General features: G+C 51.4%; 1 long non-coding RNA gene across 2 annotated transcripts; it reads right to left on the reverse strand.

Annotated features, from left to right (window-relative positions):
• Positions 1-3,628: 3,628 nt before the first annotated feature.
• Positions 3,629-5,557, reverse strand: LOC106890724. 2 transcript variants are annotated; one of them, XR_001412563.1, is made up of 3 exons: positions 5,377-5,557; positions 4,814-4,911; positions 3,629-4,047 (listed from the first exon to the last, which is right to left on the reverse strand). It is a non-coding gene; the product is annotated as an uncharacterized LOC106890724 (long non-coding RNA). The 2 variants fall into 2 exon arrangements; XR_001412562.1 differs by having other exon boundaries at positions 4,753-4,911.
• Between the last annotated feature and the right edge of the window lie 328 nt (positions 5,558-5,885).

Genomic DNA, 5,885 nt, shown 5'->3' on the forward strand with positions numbered 1-5,885 from the left:
CCCCCCCCGGGGTGGAAGGAGCTGGCAGGTCTCTGGCCAAGTCACCTTTCTTGGCTGGGCTGGTTGGGGGCTGTCTGTCCCCCTGTCCCACCATCCTGCTGTCCCAGTATCCCCCTGTCCCACCATCCTGCTGTCTCTCTATCCTTCTGTCCCACCATCCTGCTGTCCCAATGTCCCACCATCCCACTGTCCCACCATCCTGCTGTCCCAGTATCCCCCTGTCCCCCTGTCCCCCTGTCCCACCATCCTGCTGTCTCACTACCCCGCTGTCCCACTGTCCTGCCACCCTGCTGTCCCACCATCCCAATGTCTGGCTGTCCCACCACCCTGCGCTCCTGCTGTCCCACCATCCTGCTGTCTCACCCTCCTGCCATCCCATCGTCCTGCTGTCCTGCCACCCTATTGTCCCACCATCCCCCTGTCCCACCATCCTGCTGTCTCACTATCCCACCGTCCCGTTGTCCTGCCACCCTGCTGTCCCACCATCCCAATGTCCTGCTGTCCTGCCACCCCGCTGTCCCCATCCCCTTGTCCCACCATCCCGCCTTCCCGCTGTCCCAGGCTGGGACACCGAGCACAGGGAAATGGATTTCCCGAGTCAGACAGAATGTGCCGGGGCAGTTTATCACAGAAGACAGACGTGCAATGTTTTTAGCAGAGGAAACTGTCCAAACCCGTGTTTCTCTTGTTATTTCAATGTGAGTTAAGCGTCGAGTGACAACCTGTTGCCGTTTGGGGTGTTTTCACATGGAATGGCAAGGTCTTGACAGCTTCCAACAACCTGCGTTGCCCGGGGGCCCAGCATCTGCAGTGTCTCGGGGGGGCTGGGTCACCAAATCCTCCCGTGGGACCTCAAAATCACCCAGGGACAGAGGTGACATCCTTTTCCGGGCTGGGGAACGCCAGGGTTTCCCCCCCAGTGAGGACTGGGCGGTGGGTGCCTCTGGGATCCACCTCGGGGAGCGGGATTGTCCCTGCTGGGGAGAAGTGACGGGGACAGAGCCCTGGGGGTGACAGCGGGGGGCACGGCAAAGGGGCCATGGGGCTGGCACCCCCCGGGAGGGAGTGGGGGTGTGCCCTCACACACAGCTAATGCCCAGGTAGGGTTTTGGTTATTTTATTTTTTTTTTTAAGAAGAGGTATTTAAACAGCCTCCAAAAAATCTGGGTTAAAAAGCAAAGGCAGGATTTCCGAAGGAATCCTGGAGGGAGGCGAGTGTCCCCGGGGAGGGCGTTTGACCTTCCGGGGGCGTTTAGCCTCCAAAAAATCTGGGTTAAAAAGCAAAGGCAGGATTTCCGAAGGAATCCTGGAGGGAGGCGAGTGTCCCCGGGGAGGGCGTTTGACCTTCCGGGGGCGTTTTTGGGGCGGGCGGAGGGAGCAGCCCAGGGATATTGTTTCTCAAACCCCCTCCCCGCGGGGCTTGGCAGCCCCGGGGAGCGTTTGGGATGGCATCGGGGTGACACATCTCACTTTCCCGAGGCGCACACGCACGTGGCCACCTGGGGAGTAGGAAAGAACGTGCAGAGGGATTTTTGGGGAGCCACGAGGCACGGGGTGACGGGCCAGGACCCGGCGGGGAGCGCTGGCTCTGCCCCACTTTTCTCTCCCCTGAGCACTGGAGAGAAAGCCATCTGCTCGTGGGTGCCTGAACCTGGGAGACGATGCACATAAAAGTGCTGGGTTTGGGGTTTTTTTGTTTGTTTCTTGGTTTTAGTTTTAAATCCCAGCTGTAAAGCTGCGCACCAGCCGGGTCCGGGTGCCGGGGCAGGGACCAGGCTTCCCCCCTCTAATGAAGGCTTTTCATCAGCGTGGAAACAGCGCTTGAGACAGCCTGTAATTAGGCACTGTGATTCCTTAATATCAGAAGATAATAACCCCAAGATTAGAATAAGATTTTAAAACATCCTAGATGCTTATATCTGCAATAAAATACATCTGGAACTGTTGTAGCTAACAATAACACAAATAAATCATGACAGGCGACAGCTGAGCGCAGCCTGAGCGAGAAGGTGGATTATTCCTGGTGTTGGGAAGCCCCTCGAGAAGCACCTGATGGTCTCTCTCTTCCCAGAGACGGGACCCTCGGCCAAGCTGGACGGTGCCTGTTTCAGTTTCCAGGTGTCGGAGGATTCAGCCTGTCGTGGGGAATAAACAGCCAGGAGCCCTGTCTCTGGGGATGGGACCCGTCCCCCCCCCCAGGTCGTGTGCGGGGCCGGGGGGGCAAAGTTGGCTCGGAGGGGGACGCGGCCTCGGGAAGGATGCCAAGGGCACTTATCGCTGACGGCCTCTGAATAATGAGTCTGCTCTATACTTAGCTCTTTGCTAGGAAGAGACAAAACCATCCTATGACTAACCCGGCTCCGTCCTGCAGCAGTCATTCCCCATAAATCGCCAGGCAGACCAAGGGGGAAGATGCTCCACTATGAGAAACAGAGATTTTGGCTTCCTGTTGATTCACCCGCAGCTTCCGTCAGGACAAAACCATCCCGGCAGAGGTGGCACCAGCCCGTCGCTGCCTGGCGTGCCCTCGGCTGAGCTCTGGAGGCAGAAGCTGGTACCACGGACAAAAACTAAACAGTTGCCAGGGGATGTAAGGGCAGCCCGAGGCTGCCGTTCGTAATCGCCTCGGAACCAAGCACCGCTTCTGCTGACACGACACCAAAAGTGAAGCCAGACTTCCCTCCTCCTTAGCGTTTGTCTTTATTGCTCTGCAAGGTCAGGAGTTTGTTGGGGTCACTGAGGACAGGGGAGGAAAAGACATATGAGGCCATCTCTGGAGGGGCATCTCTCCCCGCGCATCGCTCTCTGTGATTTAGAGCATCTTGAGCAATACCCATTTCACTTTCTAAGATGGATTTTGCAAAGTCTAACTCATTTAGAGTTGCAGCTTTATCCCTCATTTATAGTCCTGCCACTCGTATTGTTACAGCCAGGGCTTTGAAGAATGGAGCAAGCTGCTTCCCAGCCCTTCCCTGACTTTTGAGCCCAGAGAATGAAGACCACGTCCTCCTTGCCCCTTCCTGAACCCCAGGGCACATCCAATGCTCATCATTTAAAAGAGCTGTTTGACTTGCTCCTGGACTGATGCAAGTAAAAATTTGGCCCAAAGACAACAGAAATGGCCCACAGCTATAAATACTTCTGATGCCATGAGCTAGTTGAAGTTGCAGCCATCGCTCCTCCCTGATGTGGGGCTGAGGGACCACCACAGCCCCGGGGACCGGGGTCCGTGTGAGGTGGGGGAGTCGCCTGCCCCTCCGAGAGCAGGGTTTGTGCGCTGGATCAAGAAGCTAATGCGATGGTTAAAGGGATTACTGCAAACTATGCCGTGTTTTCTAGGCAGAGAATTTGTGGTATTACATTCTTGGCTAATTCTCAATTTTTCTCTTTTGTACGAACATAAAGGGATAAATGAAGTAGAAAATACTGGTCCGCAGCTGCTTTTGGTTAAGTTTTTGCCCCTCTTGCATGAGCGTAGTAGTAAAAATGCAGATTTGGTTGAAATATTTTGAAGACGTTTTCATCTCCTGGGCTCTCCGTAAGAGCAGAGCAATCAAAGAAAAAAAAAAACAAAACAGGAAAATAAATGGAAGAAACTAATCAAAAAGGCAGACAAATGACAATTAAATCCAGGCAGCTCCTTGGTTATTGAATAAAGCAAGCCAAATTCCTGAATGGGCTGATTTTGCCCATGGTTGTTTGTAAAGAGATATATGATTGCAGTGGAAAGCAAAAAAAAAAATACTGCATCAACTCTAAGAAGTATTTTGTGGCAACATACTATGTTTTTTTCACTGGCCGTGATCAAATGAGTCATCTAGTTTGTAGTCAAAAATAGATCCAGTAATGTAGATTAAAAAATAAACCAGCAATACATGTGGTTATGAACACAGCTGTTACGATAAGGGTTTCCTAATTTGGCCATATTCATGCAAGGTCTTTCTTCCAGAGCTTTACGCAGTCAGTTTCATCATCAAAAGATATTTGTAGTGAGTAAAGCTCCCAAAATCATGTATCAGTCCGAGCCTCCAAGTTCCGTGAGCAGATCTATAAAGTAAGAAATGACATACGGTGTTTATGAAGAAAATGAATCATCCTTTTTGCCCTTTTATTTTGAATCAGGGACTTTTTTTCTTTCACTTCTGCCTTGGCCACGCTGCTCAGAGGAAGTCATTCCAGAGCAGCCAGACCCGTCGGGAAGGGTCTTCTGTGCTGAGCCAAAGCATCCTCCGGGCTCCGGAGGGACTGGTGCTGTGATGGGCACAGCTCCGTGGTTGGCATTAGCTTCAACCAGCACTGAGAGCTTTATGGGGCTGCCACCCCCCATCTCCATCGCCCAGTGAACGTCCTTTGCCCAATTGGCCAGGCTGGTGGGGAGCGGCTTTGTCCCACCTGGTAGAGCTGGGGAGGAGGAAATTGTATCTGGATGAGGCAAAACCTCTTGAGAAAGCTGTGGGCGTGCAGAGAGGAACCAAAAAAGGTCCCCGAAAGGATGTCCTGGGGTGAAGGGCTGTGCTTCGCTGACGTAGGAGATCAGCAGATGGGTCTGGAGGACACTGACCGGCAGCGTGGTGGTGGGAAAGGCGGTGGAGATGATGAGGGTGGAAGGGCAGGCAACGAGCAGCCCTTGGAGACCATGGCCATGGGAGCCCGCTGTGGTGCCTGAGCCAGGGCAGAGCCGTCGGGGGCAGGAGAGGTTTGGTTCAGGGCTGTAACTCTCTAAGCAGAGACCTACTGATCCAGCAACCCTACCCTGCATCCTGTGCCTGAGTGAATAAAGCGGTGGCTCCTGTTTGGGTCCTGCATCATGTACCTGTGTCACCCTCTGTGTGTGTCTGTACCGGGCTGTCTGAGCGGGCCTGATGCGAGGACGGCAGGTTATGGTGTGAAGAGCTTTACTCCCAGCCTTTACTGAGAAGTGCAAGAACACAAAAGCAACAAAAAGCAATTTTCAGATCATTATAGTTAAAAAATAGAGCCATTAACAAAGTACAACTAAATTTATCTGATCCCGCTCTTCAGAGTCTGGTATGTAGTTTTACGGATTAAATAGTTTTTCATTTTGACACTAAGAGTCCTCTCTTAACTTTTCAAAAGGCACATCTGAAAACAACCCAGGAATCTCAAAAAAGAAAAATACTTGAAAACAAAGATTCCTCCTCTGCAAAGTATCTTCTTAGTTGAAAAACAGCTCCCAAAGTCTCTCTCCCAGCTCCCACTTCAGAAGAATTTAAGAGCAGTGAGGCCCCTCAGCCCCGTCAAATGCACCCCTGGACCCCTGGGCTGGGCAGAGGAGGAAGGAGTCCCCTCACTCGCCCTTATGAGGAGAACACTAATTTTCCTCTTCAGCTTGTGACTGGTTTCCCACTTTCTTACACTTTGGTTTGGAATCATCTCCTTCTGCTGGCGACGTGCTGCCCTTTCCATCCCCACCAGGATGCTTCAGTGATTCCCGTTAAAAGGTTCCCATATCACCGCCGTTACTCAGCGTGGAAGGGCCTGTTGTGGTTTGATAGTAGGTGTCCCGTTTTCCTAAATTAATGATATACTGCAGAACTGCTAGCATATATTTAAGTTGCCATTTACTATAGTAATAAATATTAATCAGCCTCTAAAAGAAGAAATGTGCCATTGTTGGAAGGAAGTAAAAAAAAACTTTATGTTACCCTGGGCTCTCTTGTTTCTGCAGGGACACAAGAAAAATGGTGTTTATCATGTGGTATTTCAACAGAAAAACACTGTAGGGCCTTTCTGAATCCATCTAGCTTAACTGGTTGCTCACAAGCTCAAAAAACAACTATGGATTTAAAAGAAAGCATTTATTTCCCTATAGTTTAGCTACAGTTTATCAAATGTTCTTGCAACTTGAAACCACGCAGCACTTA

This window comes from Calidris pugnax, unplaced genomic scaffold (genome assembly GCF_001431845.1).
Source record: "Calidris pugnax isolate Ruff unplaced genomic scaffold, ASM143184v1 scaffold81, whole genome shotgun sequence".
Taxonomy (NCBI): Eukaryota; Metazoa; Chordata; class Aves; order Charadriiformes; family Scolopacidae; genus Calidris; species Calidris pugnax.